At 44.8% G+C, this 22,517-nt stretch overlaps 1 pseudogene across 1 annotated transcript in view; it reads left to right on the forward strand.

Annotated features, from left to right (window-relative positions):
• Positions 1-19,146: 19,146 nt before the first annotated feature.
• Positions 19,147-22,517, forward strand: part of LOC309805420 (small ribosomal subunit protein eS17-like) — a 123,889-nt pseudogene continuing 120,518 nt past the window's right edge. The window contains exons 1-2 of the transcript in view: positions 19,147-19,283; positions 19,612-19,770. The product of the transcript in view is annotated as a small ribosomal subunit protein eS17-like (transcript). The remainder of the gene's footprint in view (positions 19,284-19,611; positions 19,771-22,517) is intronic.

Consider the following 22,517-nt stretch of genomic DNA (forward strand, 5'->3'; position numbering starts at 1 on the left):
TCCCATTGAAATAGTACGTCTCTTCGGACAGCACTTAAAAATTTATAGCCAATTCCCTACCACTCCAAGTAAAGAGGTTAGGGCATCTAAAAGGGGGAAGCGTGGGTCAAAACCAATCATCTCCTTTAAGTCAGTGAATCATTGCCTGACACATCATATAGCATCGATTCCCCTGCATGAGGCTAAATGAATTATTTTCATTCCTCAAACTACAGTTTATCCATGTGCTGATCAAAAACTACACCTGGCTGCCACTCAGAGGATGAAGCTTTTTTGAGTTTGCAAGCAAGGTGAGCCACGTGTACTTAATACTTAAAATCAAATCCAAAATTATTGTTAGAATAACATTCTGTTCTCACTAAGAAATCTTGATTTTTTTTTTTTTTTAAAGCAAAAATACACAGTAAGTACATTGAGCAATTCCCAAGCTTTGGTCTTTTTTTTTTTTTTTTTTTGGCCCTGCCGTGCAGCATGTGGCACCTTAGTTCCTGACCAGGGATGGAACCCATGCCCCCTGCAGTGGAAGTGCAGACTCTTAACCACTTGACCACCGGGGAAGTTCCCCCCAGTCTTTGGTCTTAGTGCTAGAGCATATAGTAAGTGGTCAGGAAATGATAGTCACTATTATTACTTTACATTTATTATTTTAATAATTAATAAAATAAATGGTTAATTTCTTTTATCCTCACAACTACCCTATGATGGGGATTCAGTACTATCCACTTTAGTAGATGTATTAGCTCCCTAGGGCTGCCATAACAAAATACTACAGCCCGGATGGCTTAAACAATGGAAATTTATTTCCTCACATTTCTGGAGGCTGGAAGTCTGAGATCAGTGAGTCAGCTGGGTTGGCTTCTCCTGAGGTCTCTCTCCTTGGGTTGTAGATGGCTGCCTCCTCACTGTGTCCACACATGGTCTTCCCTCTGGGCATACCTGTGTCTTAATCTCCTCTTCTTATAAGGACAAGTCATATTGGATTGGGTCCCACCTTAATGACTTCATTTAACCATAACTACTTTTGAAAAGACCTTATCTCCAAATATAGTCACATGCTAAGGTACTGGGTGTTAGGACATCAACATCTGAATTTTGGAGGGATGTAATTCAGCCCATAACAGCAGATGGGGAAACTGAGGCACTTACAGAGCCACGCTGTGGTCTAGGCAGTCAGGCACCTGGGGCTGTGCTCTGAACCACTATACTGTCATGTGCTGAGTGAAGTGTAATGCCAAGATAAGTGCTCTCGGATCTTGAATTAGAGATAGTATATTTTAATTTGTATGTAATTGGTATTAATTAAAATCATCAGGAAATTAGGTGTCTGAATTTTCTTTCCTAGTTCATTAAGTATTGATCATAATTATTTTTGACTTTATACTTGTTTTAAAATCTTCTAGGCTGCATTGCTCCTTTCTTTACTGTATAGATTTTGTGACATTGACCAAAATCTTACTTTGTGATTGAGGACTTTGTTTTACGACTTGTGAACAAGGTGAATTTTCTGAGTATTACTCGAATTGTACCGTGCTGCTGTTGCAGAAGATGTGAAAGACTGAATCAACCCAAAGACGTCACATTTTCTTGTCACTGTGTCTTTCACACAGAATGAATGTGTCCATATGTACACATATGTGGTTAATTGAGGCTGTTGGTAGGTTAATCCTAATGTGAGGATCTTTGTCTTATCTGAAAATTTAGATTTGGGTCTACAAATTATTGCATATTTTAGTCGATGACATTTTTTTTGCCAACTGAAAAATTCTCATATGCCTAGGAAAGGACTAATTATTCTGTAGTCATGGTAATAAGTAGCCACCAAAATGGATTTTAAAACAGCTTATTAAAAAAAAGAGAGGGGCCTCCCTGGTGGCGCAGTGGTTGAGAGTCCGCCTGCCGATGCAGGGGACACGGGTTCGTGCCCCGGTCCGGGAGGATCCCACATGCTGCGGAGCGGCTGGGCCCGTGAGCCATGGCTGCTGAGCCTGCGCGTCCGGAGCCTGTGCTCCGCAACGGGAGAGGCCACAACAGTGAGAGGCCCGCGTACCGCCCCCAAAAAAAGAGAGAGAGAGAATTTTATACCGTGGAGCCAACAGAACTATTTTTAAAACTATTTTTAAAACTATTTAATCAATCAGCAATTCATCCCAGTGAACATGCTTCTGAAAGCCAACTAGTCAGCACCAGCCTTTCGCTTTGGAAAATCAGCCAATAGGGACTATTGGATGCGCTCCAATAAACAGACTTTTGAAAGTGAACCCATCAACAAGTCTCACCTGAGTAACTCTGCTTCTCCAGCTGAGGTATGCACACACCTGCTTCTGAAAGCCCACCGACCCCTGAGGTCCACACATCCCAGATACTAGCCTATGTCAGAACACTTACCCGCTCTTCTCAGAGAGACTGTGCCCATCCAGCATAATTCTCCTTACTTAATGAAGTAATAAATTCGGCTTTGTGGTCTGTTGTTTTTTGTTTGTGTAAGACATTGAGCAATTGTCTCATCCTTTGACACTTTATTGCTTCCTAATAACACAAAATTATGGACTGTCTCTGGACCTCATTTATGTCCCTTTGTGGTTGACCATGTGGAACAAATGACAACTTGGCTTCCTTAACTCTTTTATTCCAACAGTCTTCTTTCTTTCTTCTTTTAATTAATTAATTAATTGATTTTTTAATTGAATTATAGTTGATTTACAATATTGTGTTAGTTTCAGGTGTACAGCAGTGATTCAGTTATATATATTCTTTTTCAGATTCTTTTCCATTTTAGGTTATTATAATATACTGAATTTAGTTCCCTGTTCCATACAGTAGGTCCTTGTTGTTTATCCATTTTATATATAGTAATGTTTATATGTTAATCCTAAACTCCTAATTTATCCCTTCTCCCCCACTCCCTTTTCCCCTTTGGTAACCATAAGTTTGTTTTCTATGTCTATGAGTCTGCTTCTCTTTTGTAAAGAAGTCCATTTGTGTAATTTTTTTTAGATTCCACATATAAGTGATATCATATGATATTTGTCTGTCTTTGTCTGACTTCACTTACTATGATAATTTCTATGTCCATCCATGTTGCTGCAAGTGGAATTATTTCATTCTTTTTATGGCGGAGTAATATTCCATTGTATATATGTATCACATCTTCATCCATTCATCTGTCGACGGGCATTTAGGTTGCTTCTGTGTCTTGGCTATTGTAAATAGTGGTGCAGTGAACACTGGGGTGCATGTATCTTTTCGGATTAGCAACTGTCTTCTTTCTTGATTGATCATCTCAAACATAAGGCATAAGTAAATAATTGATCTTCCTTGTGATGGTATAAGACTGTAGCTCTCACTTCCAATTTCTGCAAAGTGGCAGTTAAGATGTTCAGAGGGACCTCTCTCAGTACAGCACACCTAAAAATGCTGTATAAAAACTCAACCTCTAGGGCTTCCCTGTGGCGCAGTGGTTGAGAGTCTGCCTGCCGATGCAGGGGACACAGGTTCGTGCCCCGGTCCGGGAAGATCCCACATGCCACGGAGTGGCTGGGCCCGTGAGCCATGGCCACTGAGCCTGCGCATCCGGAGCGTGTGCTCCACAACGGGAGAGGCCACAACAGTGAGAGGCCTGTGTACCACACACACAAAAAAAACCCCTCAACCCCTAGCATCTTTTATAATACATGGTGAAGCTCAGAGAAAGTAAAATAATTTTTCAGGATTTTTCTAGAAACCTCATGAAAGTTCAAATCCAAAAGAGCAAGGTAGAGCCGGAGCCAGAGTTTGCCCTGGAGGTATGGGGTAAAACTTGGTGCTTATTTCCTGGGTTTTAATGGGACAAAGGCACAGGGACAGGAGACAGAGCTTGGGCCTCAAACAGGAAAAGGGGGCCTAGTCAGAGTTCCTGCATAAATGTAGCACCCCTAAAGTGGACAAGTAGAAGAAACTTACCCTGTTGATGAAAATCTTGGAGACATATATTGGAGATACATCCTGTCTCAAGCTTTTCTTTCAGTGAATTGGACGAAATTTCCACTTATAATTTCTAACCACAAGCCTGCTATCACTAGGGTTTGGGGCCAAATTCCCTCTGCCTGTTTGGCTGTAGAAAATTTAGAGTAGTCTTGGGTTGGTAGTGCCCCTGCAAGACTGGCAGAGGCAAATGCAAATACTCTTTAGAGAAACACAATTAAAACAGTGGACTCAAAGAATTCCCACAGCTAAACTTCCAAGAACATGAGCTCATAATTTAAAAAGAATAAGCAAAAACAAGTCTCTAGAAACAAAAGTCAGCACTAAAAAACAAAGCACAGAATTAGACTTGCAAAGTGGTAGATGTGAAAATGATCAGAAACAGTGTGAAGTGGGTGTGTTTAATATATTTTAATAAAAGAAAGTATAGGGGGCTTCCCTGGTGGCGCAGTGGTTGAGAGTCTGCCTGCCAATTCAGGGGACACGGGTTTGTGCCCCGGTCCAGGAGGATCCCACGTGCCGCGGAGCAGCTGGGCCCGTGAGCCATGGCCGCTGAGCCTGTGCGTCCGGAGCCTGTTCTCCGCAATGGGAGAGACCACAACAGTGAGAGGCCCGCGTACCACCCCCCCCAAAAAAGGAAGTATAGGGACTTCCCTTCAGTGGTTAAGAATCCTCCTGCTAATGCAGGGGACACGGGTTCAAGCCCTGGTCCGGGAAGATCCCACATGACACGGATCAACTAAGCCTGTGCACCACAACTACTGAGTCCACGTGCCACAACTGCTGAGCCTATGCACCTAGAGCCCGTGCTCTGCAACAAGAGAAGCCACCACAATGAGAGGCCTGCGCACCACAACGAAGAGTAGCCCCCGCTCACCACAGCAGCAACGAAGACCCAACATAGCCAAAACTAAATAAATAAATGAATAAATTTATATATAAAAAAGAAAGTATAGAAAATATGATGAAGAGACAAGGGATTGATGGACTTCCCTGGCAGTTCAGTGGTTAAGACTCCACACTTCCACTGCAGGGGGCACGGGTTTGATCCCTGGTCAGGGAAGATCCCACAAGCCACGCGGCCAAAAAATAAATAAATACATAGAAACAAGTGATCAAATTTTACCAGGTGGATCTGAAAAGAACCAGTCACACCTGAGCCCTTCCCACCCAGATACATAGGTTAGCAAACCAGGCATCTTGTAATGGAGGTGACCAGCTCTGAAAGATCCCTTGTCTTGCCCTTGTAATACAGGCCACTAGAATGATTTCTTTTACCACATTACCTTACTGTATTTTACCTTACTACCAGAAAATATGCCTATTGTCTTTTGCTGGCTGTCCCTAAAATTGCATGCATTTTTTTTTTTGTGTGTGTGTGGTACGTGGGCCTCTCACTGTTGTGGCCTCTCCTGTTGCAGAGCACAGGCTCCGGACGCGCAGGCTCAGAGGCCATGGCTCACGGGCCCAGCCGCTCCGCGGCATGTGGGATCTTCCTGGACCGGGGCACGAACCCGTGTCCCCTGCATCAGCAGGCGGACTCTCAACCACTGTGCCACCAGGGAAGCCCTCTGATGCCTACTCTTACCTTGTCTCAGCATATTATGTTATCATACCTCTCCTATATGTGCTCTTAACGTAAAGGAAGCCACAGTGTTTGAACAAATTCCAGAATTTACTTTATAAGCTAGTCATCACTTGAGATCAGAAAGAACATTCTGCTTGATTTTGAAGAATAATTCACACGATGGTAAACAATATGCTGGGATAGTGTTTCATTCATTCGCTCATGCATTCAGCATGTACTCCACAAGTTCTTATTAGTGGAGAGGTGGTCTTGGTGCTACAGGAAAACACAAAGCAGAAGCAGAGTAATGAAGGGGAAAGAGCACAACCTCTGGAATCAAGTGGACCTGAGTTCAGTCTCTTGTGGTTTTTAAGGTGACCTAATAAATAAGGCTGCTTCCTTGCTTGCCTTTTGAATAACCCAAGAGATAAGACAAAGTAAGAGGACATATAGAACCAGTATGTCACCACTTTAACTGATGAGATGATTTTAGAGAATGTGGCTTCTATCTGTGAGTAAGTTAACTTCCTAATTCAGAACTTCAGAATTAGGCAGACTTTTACAATAATCACTCAGTGGAGCCTGGGATGGATTGGAACTCATGCTCTTTCTGGGCACTCCCAGGAGAGACGGAGTAGAAGAGGCGGCCGAACAGTCCTTTACTCCCAAATCACCAACAGATAAGTCGTACCACCTCCCTGAGGCACAGTGAGTGTCAGGGTGAGAGGTGGGGTGTATTCTAAGGACACTCCATCTGCGAGAAAGGAAATGCCAAGAGTGGTGGAGGACCATTTGGCTGTGGAGTCCATTACATGTGTGGACCTTCTGTAATGTCAGGACCCTATGGGGCCTTCCTGGGACAGACCCCTCCCCCATCTTCTCTGCTGTAGCTTCTCTCTGAAGTACCTAGAAAATACTATCTGATGCACATGGCCTGAGTTGTTTTGCAAATGCTAAAACCCCCACCAAAAGGAAGAAATTAACTACTTGATGATCAGGAGCGCATAGCCCCCAAACTCACTGGCACCTAAGGATTGATAATGTTAACCCCTGTGACACCGCTCTGTTACTTCAACATCAGCCAATCAGAGAATTGTGCAAGAGTTGATCCCATACCCTGGGATGCCCCTCCCTCATCTGGCCTTTAAAAATGGCTTCCTGGGGCTTCCCTGGTGGCGCAATGGTTGAGAGTCCGCCTGCCGACGCAGGGGACACGGGTTTGTGCCCCGGTCTGGGAGGATCCCACATGCCGCGGAGTGGTTGGGCCCGTGTGCCATGGCCACTGAGCCTGCGTGTCCGGAGCCTGTGCTCCTCAATGGGAGAAGCCACAACAGTGAGAGGCCCGCGTACCGCAAAAAAAAAAAAAAAAAAAAAGCCTCCTGAAACCCTTCAGGGAGTTCTGGGGTTTTTTTAGCACTAGCTGCCTGGACTCCTTGCTTGGTGCCTGCAATAAACGCTGCACTTTCCTTCACCACAGCCCAGTGTCAGTCGATTGGCTTTACTGAGCGCAGGTGAGAGGACCCGGGTTTGGTTCGGTAACAATTCCCCATTCAGGAGGCGATCAGCAGGCTCTCAGAAGAGACCTACGCCCGCTTCCTGCTGCTGCTCCCAATACCAACCACAGCCTTTTGGGTACCCTCTGAGGTCTCCCTGGCAGTGTAGATTTTGCTCTCAGAGCTCTCTGGAATGAGTTAGAAAGCAACATTAATGCAATCAAAGCCAAGGCCACTCAACCCAAGCCTGAAAATGTAATCCTTCTTCCATTTGCTTTCCAAATTATCATCAGCCAATTCGGCTTATTCTGGCATCTCCAATACGAGAGTCTGAGTTGAAATGAAAGGACATTAGTAACAAAGGACAATAATATAGACAGCAACATAGATATTCTGAATTTGACTCCAAATCTTGTACATTTCCCAACAGGAAATTAAAGTCCAATTATTAAATCCCCTCGCAGTAAAGTTCAAACATACGCCAGAATTAATGTTTAAAAGTATATTCTGTTTTCCGTTTGAGTTAAAAATTCAAAGATATTAAATTCCCCCATCCCTCCATTTCGTATTCTGGCTGTCTTAGCCAGAGTTCTCATTGTCTAGGTCATTGGTTTTCAAGCTTTTCGTCTCAGTTCACCTTTAACCTCTCAACAATTGTCGAAAACACCAAAGTGCTTATCAAAGTTCACTATATTAGAAATTAAAATGGAGACATTTAAAAGTACTTATTAATTTATTTAAACATAAAAAAATAAATCCATTAAAATTTAACATATTTAGTAACAATATTTTCCAATACAAAAAATATAATGAAAAAGAGTGACTTTTTTTTTTTTTACTTGTGTGCAAATCCTTTTTCCTGTTTGGTTTAGATGACATCTGGATTCTCATACCCGCTTCTGCATTCAATCTGTTGCAATATGTTCCTTTTGGTTAAAGAATCTGAAGAAACTCCAGCCTCACAGTGTTATGCAGTTGGAAAAGGGAGGTGTATTTTCATACCTGTTTCAGATAATTGTGGATTTTCTTCTTCGATATTACACTGTGCTTGACAACAGCTAGTTTCATAAAGGTTCGCTCCAGTGAAGAGTCTGAAACCTTATCAGTGTACTTTGCGTACTTTGTTACATTAAAATCCATTGGAATATCTTCCATTTTGAAAGGATGTTTTACCCATGCATAATTTTGTTCATATCATATTTTAGTCATTTGGAAAATATCAGTTCACTGAGTTGAACCAGTTCACTGGTTCATCTATGAATGTTGACATATTTTACTATACAAGATCAAAAAATCACATTTGCTAATATACCCCCATCTTATCAGAGAAGTCTTTAAGCACTAGGAAACAGGCTCATGGTAGTGGATATGCATTTTTTAAAATTCCAATTTTTACTTGACAGCTTGAATTTTATTATTGGTGACAATTAATGTCAGCTATTTTCCTTGAACTGACAGGCTCTTTGTTCAATTTTGACAAATGGTGGTCAGACACTTAAGTTTGAATAACTACAGTAGTTTCTTTAAATAAAAAAGATGCCCATTTTAAAAAGAGGGCTAAGGAGTTCCCTGGTGGTCCAGTGGTTAGGACTCTGGGATTTCACAGCTGTCGCCCGGGGTTCAATTCCTTGCCAGGGTGCTGAGATCCCACAAGCCATGTGGTGTGGCTGAAAAAAAAAAAGCCACAGTCCCTCCTGCCAAGCAACTTCTAGTCCAGTGGGGAGAGCTGCAGCCTGAGGCTTCCTGAGAAGTGTGATATGTGAGCTGGGCTCTAAAGGTGGGAGGGATTTAGAAAAAAAAAAAGAGGGCTAGTTCAGCTCCGAATTCAAACAATTGTACAAGTGCTTGTTCTCAAGATAGCCTTCGAACTTTGGCTCATAGCCAAAGTCTTCCAGGTGGTCTTTACATTTTGTCACATAGAATTTTAAAAGGATGTGTATTCAAGGGATGAGAGTTAAGAAAATTAGTAATTCTTACAGTTTTGTCATGGATATTCTTAAAGGAAAGTGGATTAAAATTTGATGGTGGGCTTCCTTGGTGGCGCAGCTGTTGAGAGTCTGCCTGCCGATGCGGGGGACGCGGGTTCGTGCCCCGGTCCGGGAAGATCCCACATGCCGTGGAGCGGCTGGGCCCGTGAGCCATGGCCACTGAGCCTGTGCATCCGGAGCCTGTGCTCCGCAACGGGAGAGACCACAACAGGGAGAGGCTCACGTACCACAAAAAAAAAAAAATTTGGTGGTGAAGAATTCAATGGCTGTGAGCACAGGTGGGCACCATGCCGGCTGAGGGTCAGCAGCTCATGCCCACTTGCTTTTGTACCATCCGTGCACATGTCAACAAATGAAAAAAGCAAACACCACCTTACTTTTATTAAGAAGATAGAAGACCCCTGGAAGGGGTTGTGGGCCATGCTTGGGGTCTGTGGATGGGGAGATGCCTGGGCTATTTCTGCCTGGAATGGACATCATTGCTTGCAGGTTTCAGAAGGGATATTTGTTCATTGAAAAGCCCTGGAGTACTCTTCTTTTTAAAGAGTTTAAAGAGTTAATAGGACACACTCAAGTGTCACAGCCCTGACCCCACACCCACGAAACTGAGAAAAGCAGCCTAATCCTTAGCTCCCAGGGCAGCTCTTCTTGGCAAAACCAGATTTCTAGAACCCAGAAAAGTAGTTTGCCCCAGGAAACAGCAGAGAACCAGACAAGTCTGGGAGAAGGTAGCCGGGGAAAATCATCTAGCTTCTCTCTTTCCCAGATTACGCTAGTTGTCTGGAATCCATGAGTTTTGAACTTAAACTTGATGGGGGAAAAAATTCTCCTAGGGCTTCCCTGGTGGTGCAGTGGTTGAGAATCTGCCTGCTAATGCAGAGGACACGGTTCGAGCCCCGCAGAGCAACTAGGCCCGTGAGCCACAACTACTGAGCCTGTGTGTCTAGAGTCTGTGCTCCGCAACAAGAGAGGCCACGATAGTGAGAGGCCCGTGCACCGCAATGAAGAGTGACCCCCGCTTGCCACAACTAGAGAAAGCCCGTGCACAGAAACGAAGACCCAACACAGCAAAAGTAAATAAATTAATTAATAAACTCCTACCCCCAACATCTTCTAAAAAAAAAAAAAATTCTCCTAGCAAGGGCATTTACCACATCTAGGAGAAAGATCCATATACGCACATCTCCACTCTCAAAGAGTAGCGTTTGAAACATGGTGGTCTTCTTGCAAAGTTTAGGAATTTGCAATTATTATAATCCCCATCACCAGTAGACAATGTTTCTGTTTTTGGCATCCAATATATCCCTAACCTACCAATCTGCATTTCCAATTTCTTTTGCCTGCAGGTGCCTGGCACTAACAAATTAAATCTAGAACCTGCAGTGCAGATGGGATTCTCTAGCTATAATTTAAAAACAACAGACATGTTCTGCACTCTGATGTCTAAGAGGCTCTTTTCTCAATGGGTGAATCAATGACTTAGCTGCATCTGCCCAGGAAAACCTGCATCAGTGTAGGTCAAGGACCAGATGTAGCACCTGTACTCAGAGGCCACCCTCCCCTGCTAATAGCCCACACCTTTGCTGAGACCTGCAGGGCCAGCGCTGGCTGGCAAAGTTCCTATGAGGCGCCATCCACAGAGGGCACCTGTGTGAGTCATGTTTGGCTGAGATGCCCTTGCCACTACCATTGGAGCCTTTGTGCTTTTTGATGGCTGTTGTCCCCTGTGCCTTTGTTAATCCTTGCACTGTCCTGTTCCTTTGCTGAGGCCTGTGGATGTTACCAGCTTCTGGCCCTATGAAAGCAACCTTGCCGATCAACAGCCTGTGGATGAAGCTGGCATAAGCTGCAGTCACTTACCAAGGTGAAAATACTATGCAGCCAAAGGCATAAAGCTTTTGCCCAAACTGAAGTACATAAAATCCAACCAACAATCGTGTTAACCATTGTGGATAAACCTCTACCTATTCTGAGGTCAAACACCTGTTCCTACACTCAAATCCGAGACTCAAAACCACTTCCTGGACTCCATGACTCTACTTACATTTTATGCCTTGTCTTTCCCCTAAGATTACTGACTTAGGGTGACAGATATTGCTACATTTGATGTTATATGCCCCCAACTACAAGCCCTAGTGCCTTTGGCCACAGGAGCTGGGGCTACTTCCAAAAGACTTAAGGTGTATAAAGCAGGGGAGATCAGTGTTCTCTGTACAAGAGGAAGGGAAGGGAAAGATAGGAGTGAGAAGAGGAAAGCGTGTCCGGACTTTCCTTCCAAACTAAACCATTACATTGCGATGCTCCACGTCTCCTGGGGAGAAAGAAGTAAGGGGACAGAGAGAGGCCTGGGGGTTTCACTGATGGGATTCCCTTTTCTTGAAAGAAAACACCAGGTGAGGGGCAGGGGCCTTATCTTGTAAACAACATCTTAGCTCAGGTTATGATTCACTGTTTATTGCTTTAATGTCTATAAGCTACAGTTTGCTGGTCTTTAAAATGAATACAGTAATAACTACATGGGATGATGGTTGTATGGAATAGAGATAATACATGTGAAGCTAGCACAGGTATACACAGTTGGTCCAGAGGGGAGAGAAATATGCACAACTAGATATATTACAAGACGGAGTATGTGATGTTGCTACAATAAAGGAACAAGTCAAGTGCTCTAAAAGCTCTAATGAAAGGAAATTTAATTCTAACCTGGGCTGAGGTAGGTGATTGATTTCATGAGGGGGGCGGCTCTGGAGTTGAATTTTAAGATTTCGTGAGAATCTCTCCACCATTCAGTTCATTTGTTGTTTTGGTTTGTTTTCTTTCTTTCTTTTTTTTCTTTTTTTTTTTTTTTGGCGGTACGTGGGTCTCTCACTGTTGTGGCCTCTCCCGTTGCAGAGCACAGGCTCCGGATGTGCAGGCTCAGTGTCCATGGCTCATGGGCCCAGCCACTCCATGGCATGTGGGATCTTCCCGGACCGGGGCACGAACCCGCGTCCCCTGCATTGGCAGGTGGACTCTCAACCACTGCGCCACCAGGGAAGCCCCATTCAGTTCATTTGATGAGCACATTGTCTTGATCATCAACTGTCTTAGAGGCCCCAGGCAAGCAGAGATGTAGAAGATAAATAACACAGTTCCTGAATCTGTAGTCCCAGCTGGAGAAACGTCACACACACAAGCACACACACATGTGCATACAAGACACAAGAGAAATCCAAACTATGGATCTGCAAGCAAAGTGATGCAGAGCATCCATACCTGGGGAGAGGATGAAGGAGGGAGAAGTCTGGATGCGCTCATCTGCGATGCTGACCTAGAAGGTGGAGACTTTTTTTTAACGTCTTTATTGGAGTATAATTGCTTTACAATGTTGTGTTGGTTTCTGCTTTATAACAGTGAGTCAGCTATATGTATACATATATCCCCATATCTCTTCCCTCTTGCATCTCCCTCCCACCCTCCCTATCCCACCCCTGTAAGTGGTCACAAAGCACCGAGCTGATCTCCCTGTGCTATGCAGCTGCTTCCCACTAGCTATCTATTTTACATTTGGTAGTGTATATATGTCCATGCCACCCTCTCACTTTGTCCCAGCTTCCCCTTCCCCCTCCCAGTGTCCTCAAGTCCACTCTCTACATCTATGTCTTTATTCCTGTCCTGCCCCTAGGTTCTTCAGAACCTTTTTTTTTTTTTAGATTCCATTCATATGTGTTAACATATGGTATTTGTTTTTCTCTTTCTGACTTACTTCACTCTGTATGACAGACTCTAGGTCCATCCACCTCACTACAAATAACTCAATTTCGTTCCTTTTTATGGCTGAATAATAGCCCATTGTATATATGTGCCACATCTTCATTATCCATTCAACTGTCGATGGACACTTAGGTTGCTTCCATGTCCTGGCTATTGTAAATAGAGCTGCAATGAACACTGTGGTACACGACTCTTTTTGAATTATGGTTTTCTCAAGGTATATGCCCAGTAGTGGGATGGCTGGGTAGTATGGTAGTTCTATTTTTAGTTTTTAAAGGAACCTCCATAGAAGGTGGAGACTTTAATGATAAGAGTAAATAAAGGGCTGGGAGAATGGGATAAATGTTTGGAAGCAAGGCTATTTAAGACCTCTATGCAAAGAGAGTAAAGCAGTGAGTGTCATCAGAATAACAAAGGCTTACTGGAGGAGCTTCCTTCCTTCGGAGAGGTTTGCTCCTAGGCGATACCCAAGTTAGATTGATTGAAGAATTCTCCAATCTCCCAGGACAGATGGGAGCATGTGGTTTAGGAAGAAACCATTTCCTAGCGCTGGGTAGTCATGTCCTTCCCATCAGGATATTCCTTTTTCTATCCAAGATCTTTAAGATCATTTTTACAATTGTTAAGCCCATTTAGAAAATCCATCAATGATTCAGGATCCCTTCCACTTAAGAATAGAAAAAGACCATGACATGATGTTCTGATAATACATCATTTATGTTTTTTTTTTAAGAAGATGTTGGGGGTAGGAGTTTATTAATTAATTTATTTATTTTTGCTGTGTGGGGTCTTCGTTTCTGTGCGAGGGCTTTCTCTAGTTGTGGCAAGCAGGGGCCACTCTTCATCGCGGTACGCGGGTCTCTCACTATTGCGGCCTCTCTTGTTGCGGAGCCCAGGCTCCAGACACGTAGGCTCAGTAGTTGTGGCTCACGGGCCTAGTTGCTCCGCGGCATGTGGGAACCTCCCAGACCAGGGCTCGAATCCGTGTCCCCTGCATTAGCAGGCTAATTCTCAACCACTGCGCCACCAGGGAAACCCCATCATTTATGCTTGAGTATGAAAATGTTTTAAGTAGGTAAACTGTAGTTGGAAAATCAGTATTATTTCTTAATCTTGACACTTATGCCTATTCTGTGAGTATTTCAATTCATGTAGAGAATTTCAGTGAAAGGAATAAGAAATTTCCTGATCTATTTAATGGATGGAAATCTATTTAATGGTCTCCAACATCTTGGCTTTAGTCAGAATTCTTGTCTGAAGGAAAGTAAATCGCATGGTCTCAACTCAACAAACCATGGATTTTGGTCTGTGCCATCACAATAAAGCTGGTGACCAGGGATGTATGTGTGGAGTGGGGAAAGAATTCCAGCATGGTGAGAGAGAGTCCCTGCTTCCTGGCTTGGCAATGTCCTCAGCAGAGAGTTCTCATCATTTAACAGTGATGTCACTTTGTTGACCATCATAAACTGAAGTTTCACAGAATCACGAATAAATAAATTAGTATCTTGAAAGTAACAGGAAAAGGAAGGAAAGAAGAGCTGCAGGATCAGAGTGCCCTAATGTGCAGTGGTTGGGGTGATGCAAGTGCTGAATCCCACCTTCCCCTGCCTGGATGTACCCCTAAAAAGTATACGTGCCCTGCTGCAAACCCCGATTCCACGGACCCACTGGCATTTGAGAAGTAGCTAATGGGGAGTTATTTCTGCCACTCTTTTTCACCATCCCCTTATGTCATGAAAATGGAAATTTACAGAGAATAGATTAGGATGTGGATTACCTTCTGTGGCCTCAGAATACAACAAGGCCAAGCACCGCTGCTCCCCTGCCCCCGGAAAGGCTACTCCTGTAGACTCTTGGGTGGGATCGTAAATCAGCTAAACCAGATTCATTGTAGTTTGTACCCCCAAAGTAGGATATGCCTGGGAGTGCTCCCATTACTCAGCCACATTCATTGAACCCCCAAGTGGGCAACGTGTGTTTTTGTAAGGATGAAATTGAAGCTACTGCATTCTTTCCTTTCACACTGAGGGAGAGAGTAAGTTTCTATTGAATGTTCTAAATGCTACCTGATTATCTTTTTTTTTTTTTTTTTTTTTTTTTGCGGTACGCGGGGCTCTCACTGTCGTGGCCTCTCCCGTTGCGGAGCACAGGCTCCGGACGCACAGGCTCAGCGGCCATGGCTCACGGGCCCAGCCGCTCCGCGGCATGTGGGATCTTCCCAGACCGGGGCACGAACCCGCGTCCCCTGCATCGGCAGGTGGACTCCCAACCACTGCGCCACCAGGGAAGCCCTACCTGATTATCTTGATAGGATTATAGTGACCTCCCTGAGTCTTCTTTTGAAGTCCAAAGTATCCTGAAAATGCACATTTTCTCTTTTCTATTAAATGGTGCCTAGCGACAAGTTCATCATAACCCTGATTTGATTGCAAATTGCTCTGTTTAACGAATTATCCTCTCTTTATTCCTATTGCCCCATTCTACCTCCTGTGCCCCCTCCCTCCGTCAAATAGCAAACATTCTGTCCTAAGACAGAAACCAAGGAATGCGGCTAGTTTGGTGTTTGTGGCAGTGTCCTTTCTACACAAAGAGTTTTCTCTCACCTGAGAAGTTACACCATGAAGTGAATTGGCAATTAATGTAACCACACAGTCCTGTAGAGGACACTGTGTCCTAGTTATTTCTGTCCTGCAGACGTGCAACCAACGCTTACAAGTAGGCAGCCAAGGTGGCTGCTCTTCCTCTTCCCCTGTTCGGGAATTCTTCCCAGGTGGTTTTGGATCAGGTAATAGCCAGGATGGATGGACAATTGGAATGAGCTTTCAGAGACCTCCTCTCACAAGGCATCAGGCTGAGGAAGAACGTGGGAGCTGCCATCAGGAGGAAATGCTGTACCAACCCTACCGGTGGCGGGCACTCTCTTATGCCGCGGACAGCACCGCTAGGACAATTGTCAACAGGTGCAATCAGGAGGGACTTCCAGCAACAGGGGTGGAGTGTGGAAACTCAAGGCCACTCATCCAGCAAATTCCATCTTCCTGAGCGCTTCTGCTGGATGCTGTAAACCATGGGCACATTTCCCCCGTGGGCAGCGGGCCAGGGTGACAGCTGGTGAGGCAGCCCGGTGGCTGCCCAGAGACGGTGCCTGGAGAGTTGCACTGGGGAAGGAAAGGCTTCAGTGGACTAAACCATTTTTTAGTCTGAGCTCTTCCACAATGGTTTGAGGAAGCACAGCTCAAGTAGCCTGGCACGAACCAAACATATTCATAAAGGGGCTGGAGACATTCCAGTCCTGTGTTTTGACCTTGCTTAACTCCAAGAGGTGTCAGGGATTGCATTAAAATGAGTCTGGTCTTTCTCATGATTCTTGTCTTCATCAGGGGTGGGGCGTCCAGCCTGGGGGGCCAGGCATGAACGAATAGCGTGCGTGTGAATGGGAGCATATTTCCAAACAGGCTGCACGACCTAGTGGCTTAACTAGGATGGAGGATGAGCATCACTTTATGTCAGGTGTTGCCCTGGGGGAGAGGCCTGGGGAGCTAGGCTGAGTGGGTGCGTATCGGTGAGGCTCAGGGCTGCCCTTGTGTGTATCTGAGGCTGCGCACAGAGAAGGAGATGAAAGCTGACATGTGTCTTTTAGAACTGGCCTCTGCTGTCAGGTTTGGTTTCTGGAGCTGAGAACAGGTGCCTCAGACTTCAAAGTAGAACCCAACGTCTCTCTGTGACCTTCCCTTGAGGGTCTGGTTTGGAGAAGAATCTCAAACCTTCTTCGCTTGTCCTGCATCGCTGTGTTGGAATGTGGGTGCCTAAGGCACTTGTTGTTGTGTTCTTGGCCTTGGGGGCTTTGGCTGTAAGTCAGAGAGAAAGCATTTTGTTCTGACATTTCCTTGTATGTTTCCTCCCCAAGCAGGGCAATGGGGGAATATGGTTAGGGAAATGTGCTTTAAGGCTTTAGTTCATGTTAAAAAATATTTGCTAGGCACTTACCACATACATGCAGAAATATACCAGCAGCTGACATAGGTATTAGAGATGGATATTAATTAACCAACAATTAATTAATTAGACAAATATCTATTAGACACCTACTCTGGGCCAGGCACTGCAACAAGCACTGGGGATGCAGCAGTAAAAAAAAAAAAAAAAAGTCAGGGCTTCCCTGGTGGCGCGGTGGTTGAGAGTCCGCCTGCCGATGCAGGGGACATGGGTTCGTGCCGCGGTCCTGGAGGATCCCGCATGCCGCGGAACGGCTGGGCCTGTGAGCCATGGCCGCTGAGCCTGTGCGTCCGGAGCCTGTGCTCCGTAACGGGAGAGGCCACAACAGTGAGAGGCCTGCGTACTAAAAAAAAAAAAAAAAAAAAAAGTCAGACACTTCCCTGGCAGTCCAGTGGTTAAGACTCCGTGCTCCCAATGCAGGGGCACAGGTTCAATCCCTGTTCAGGGAACTAAGATCCCGCACGCTGCAGGGAGAAGTGCCCCACCCCCCCCAAAAAAGTCAAATTCTTGCTCTCACGGAGCTTACAGTATAGTGGGAGGCTCAAAATAATCAAAATAAATAGGTTAAGTAATGAAAGTAAGTAATGGTAGGAAAGCTGTGGACCCTCTGCCAGACTGCATGGAGCCCAAATCCTGGCTCTACCACATAGATGCTGTGTGATGTTGGACAAGCTGCTTAATTTCTCCGTGCCTCAGTTTCCTCATCTGTAAAATGGGGTCGATAGGGGACCCACCCTGCACTGCTGCTCTGAGGGTTCAATGAGATAGTGGGTGTAATGCTCTTAGAACAGGCCCAGCATAATGTAAGCCCTTAGAAGGGCTATTACAGTGTCAGTGCCAGGTGGTGTCAGAGAAAATTTTCTAGAGAAAATGAAACTGAAGGGGCAGGGGAGGGGGAGCGTGAGGACACCTGGGGAAACGTTTGCAGGCAGAAGAGGCTGGCAGGGCGAAAGGCCTTGCTCAGAAGGAGTCAGGCATATTCAAAACGAAAACCAAAACCCAACAAGAGGCCAATGAGGCTGCAGTGAGCAAAGGGGAGAGGGTGAAAACCAGGGGGTGGTGGAGAGAACCACATAGGGCCTAGTAGGTCCCTGTAAAGGTAAATATCTGGAAAGGTCTCTTGACCTCAGTAGGGTGATTGCTTTCTTGGCAAAAGTGACTGCCTGGAGGCGATTATTGGTAACAACTGTGAATTTTTATATTCCGATTCCTGGGGACATAATTAAATGTTTGTCCTCTGTATGTTTTGTACTTGGTCTCCTTGTCTGTGATGGATGGGATAAGTCCTGGAGTTTCCTATCTAGTCTGCTCTTTTTCTATGAACAAACAGTAATTTAACATCAATAAGGGGAAAAAATGAAAGTTTAAAAAAAGACCCATGATTCTGCCAGCTTAGCAAAATAACTGCTTAGATTTTTACCACATTTCACACCAGGAGATTTTAAACAAAATGGGGACCATAATATCTCCTAGCATGGTTGCTGATGATGGATAAATACAGTTTGAGTATGAATGGGGGTAGATGCTGACAACGAGCCCCTCCTCTGAATCCACATCTGCAGAGGCTGGGCCTCGTGTGGAAAGGTGAGCACACATCAGGTCCACGGCTGGGATTCAGGAAGAGATGCGTGTGTGTTTGACAGGCGAGGAAGGTCCAGCCGCAGCCCAGTTGCTAGGAGGGAGGACAAGCCACCTGAGGGGAAAAATGTCACCATAAGGTAAAAGGCAATCAAGAATCCCCATTTTACAAAGGGAGATTGTGAGTGTGACCCCCCAAAGCCTACTCCTTACACCCTGGTTGAGGTTACCTCTGCCCACGTGTCACTGAGAAAGGGGCTGCTGGGTGCCAGCAGGAGCTAATCAGAAGGCAGGGAGTCAACTCTGCAAGGCACCGGAAGCCTGTGCAAGCCATGAGGTTTGTTTGCTTGAGACTTGGGGATTCAGATTGAACAATTATTAGAAATAAACCACACAATATGTGCCCGGCACACAAAAGATGCTCAATAAAATTGAAGCCATTCTTTCCATGTTCTGCTTCTTCTATTTTAAATTAAACAAAAGCCAATGCCATTACCAAAATACTCATTGGATATGAGAGGAAAGTCACAGCCACAGATATTTATTGTGCACTAGCTGAGCTCCCTTAGGGGGCAGGGATAGACATTTAATTAGATCGACATACAATTTGTGGGAACAATTGCACATGTCCCCTTGTGAATATAGTGAAAGGCTAGGCTAAGTGACAAAAGGGAACTATGCACAGAGAGCTATGGTCCAATGAAGAGGAAGAGATCACATGATCATAGAATCACATGACAAAGATAAGCTTCACAGGGTGATATGATCACATGATCAGGATAGACTTCAGGGATGAGGTGCCATTTACATCATGACTCTAAAGATGGGAGTAAAATTTAAATGGATGGAGAGAGAAGGGAGCACATTCCAGGTGAAGGGACCAGTAGACCCAGTGGAAGGTGGAGACCCACTCAGGAGACTGCAGTGGTCCAGGGAACTGGAGCGTGGGTGAGATGAAGGGGAGGAAATCCTGGGAGGTCCCACCGGAGGGAAGGGAGGGGTTTGAACTTAACTGAGTGGTGACTCAATTAAATCATGAAATTAAGCCCTGAAATTTTTTTGAGAAGGGGAAGTTAGTTAGATAAATGCAGATCAACTCCAGAAAAACATAAACATCAAGCAGAAATGGATGTCTTGCAGAGACTAGGGAGGCATGAAAGGCAGGAAAAGCTATTTAGAGGCTGCTTATGAATGGGATGCTAATTAACATTTGTGGGGCACCTACTCTATGCCAGGTGCCTTTATGGGGAGTGTGTGACTTTATCTTTGTTGATAGATTAAGCAAGTTACTCGAGGCCGCACAGCTGGCAAAGGGCACTGCCGGGATCACAGGTGGTGCCAGCCTCCTTTATAGAGGCTGTGAGAACATCCACTCTATGCTGCTCTTGGTAGAAGAAACGGTGGTGGAATTCAGGGGCAACAGTGGAGACGGCAGGTGGAGAAAGCACTGGAGAAATCTTGTGAGGTCAAAGCTTCATGACTTGGCCAACAGTTGCCTAAAGGAGGATGGGAGAAGTCCAAGAGAACTCCAAGGTTTTGGTTATGGGTAATTGGGAAATAGTTGACTCAGTAATAAAAACACAGAAGTCAGGAAAAAACTGATTGGAGGGGAAGATACTGAACATGTAGAGTTTGAGGGACTGGATTCTTAACTCTGGGAGCACACTGGAATCCACTGAGTTGTTAAAAGATTTTAGACTCCTGGACCCCACCCAGACAGGCTAAATTGGAGTTCTGGGGGTGGAGCCAGGGTACTGGTAGTTTGTAAAAGCTGCAGGTGATTCCAATGTGCAGTCAGAAGAAACCCTCTCAGGACTTCCTGATGGTCCAGCAGTTGAGACTCCGAGCTCCCAATGCAGGGGACCTGGGTTTGATCCCTGGTCAGGGAGTTAGATCCTGCGTACTGCAACTAAGAAGCAGCACAGCCAAATACATAAATAAACAAAATATTTTTAAAAAAAAGAAGAAGAAGAAACCCTCTCCACACAGGGAGAAAACCCAGGCACTGATGCTCCCAAGAAATTTAAGAGCTAGAGAGAAATATCTGGGAGATGGTTGCATAGAGGTAAGAGTTGAGGTCAGGAGACTGAACAAGAACATTAAGGGAGAGTAAACAAGAAGGAAGAGGTGTTAGCCATTGTCTCCAAGGAAATTGGTGCAAACAGTATTTTGCACATATAATTGTGGGGAAATGGCTTAAAACCTGTGCTATGTTCACAAAAGGAATAAAGGAAGAAGTGCAGTATTGAGATTTAGGAAATCTGAATTTTACTCACAGTGGATACTAACCAGTGGTGTTATCTTAACCATCCATTCGTTCACAAACAATTACAGAGCAACTGTTATGTGCCAGGCGTTACCCCAGGGAGTGGGGATATAGCAGTGAACAAAATGAGACAAAAATCCTTGCCCCCCCTTACCTTACATTTTAGTTAAAGGGATTAGACCAGAGTAACTCTCAGATTCCTTCCTGCCTGTCAAGGATGGGGCAGTGCAAATTTTCAGCGTGCCCAGAAATAGTGATAACAAGGAAAACAGGGATGAGAGCAACTCTGTAGATATCTTCACCTTGCTCTGAGCCCCAGAAGGTGATCTGAGTGGGCTGCATCCATGGATCTTTTGTCCTCTGGCTTCTGGGTGGCTTGCACCAAAGGGAGTGAGGGCACTGCTAGAAGTTCAGAGGGTGGAGGGAGAGGGAGGTTCAGGCTTTTTTTTCCTTCAGTTCTCTCCCTGCCAAGTCTCCATGGAGTTGCTGTTTCCCTGTACTGAAGGCCACCACACCTAGCTGGTGACTCTTGTCACTTCCTTTCAGGGATCTTGTCACTACTTTCCCCACTTGCCTATTTAGAGGTTAGAATGACATAACACTGTCCCTTGCTGGTTTCCACAAACTCTGCCTACATCTTTGCAAACAGACTCCTTTGCTAAACTCTTCTATTGCACCAGTTTGAATATGCCATTTGTTTCCTATTGGGCCCCTGAAAGATCTGTATCAATAATTACTCCAAACCATAAGTCTAATTCTTAAACATTTTTGTGTAGTGGTCACATCACTGGAATAAGTGAAAACTCACTGAAATGCTCCAGTGTCAGCTGACAAAGCAACCTCTTTCCTTGGTGGTCTTTTCCTACATGCAGGATGGAGGGGAGAGCTTGCAGACCTCCAACCCATAAGCTTTTGGGATGCTGACTCTGAATATAATATGCTTTACTCTTGGGGTCCTTCCAGAAGGGCTTAGGTTCTGACCACACGTCTGGGCATAGAGGTCTGTTTCATACTCCAGAAAGTGTCTGTTCAGCATCTCCAGTTCCAGGCAACACAGACAATGAAATAGCAGGACAGAGAGTGTCAAAGGAAGAGGGGCATGGATAGAGGCTGCACATTCTTAATAGCCTGAGGAACATGCACCAGTCATGCTGAAGTCAGTGCGGGGAGACTTGTTGCACATGTCCCTAGTGCCAGCCAGTGGGTAATCAAAGCCATCTCCTCTTCAGTTTCCTTGTCTTCAGAGATTTGAGAGGGTGACAGTCAAACAACAGCCCACAGAGAACTCATTTGAAACACAGTCTTGGAGACTTTCTATTGAAGTCTTGAAGCTAGTGTTGAAGAACCACCTACGCCAACATATGTTCTTGTTGCCATGACATCAGTTACCCCCTCACAAGCATCCTGAATGTGCTGGGAAGTGCCGTGTGTCAGAAGCTGTAGAAGTCAGCTGCCTCTAACACAGGCTAGGGATAAAGCCACTGAATAAACTGTGAGTGAGATTCCAGTTTTCTTTTTCTCCTTTTTCAAGTGCAGGGCAGGAGAAGCTGATGAGATGGATGATCGACTCATCCTGGTTTGTGCAGGACTTTCTTGGTTTTAGCAGTGAAAGTCCAGCTTCCCAGGAATCCCCTCAGTCCCTGGGAAACCAGAATGATTGTTTAATCACCCAGGAGGTGTGATGTCAACTGGAAGACTGTGTATTGATTTCTCTTAAATATCCAAAGATTTGAACACTGATTTGCTTTCTTTATGGTGATGTCTGACTAGACCCACACTCTTTCTTAGTATACTTTCACAATGCAGTAGGATGTAGAGATCCATATTTTCTAGGAGCAAATTTGAAATTAGACCTTTTAGTCTTGGGTTCAGAGAGCTCTGTGACAAGAAAGTAATTTATCTTTCTATGCAAAATT

This window comes from Mesoplodon mirus (genome assembly GCF_964341445.2).
Source record: "Mesoplodon mirus genome assembly, chromosome: 5".
In the NCBI taxonomy this organism is placed as follows: Eukaryota; Metazoa; Chordata; class Mammalia; order Artiodactyla; family Ziphiidae; genus Mesoplodon; species Mesoplodon mirus.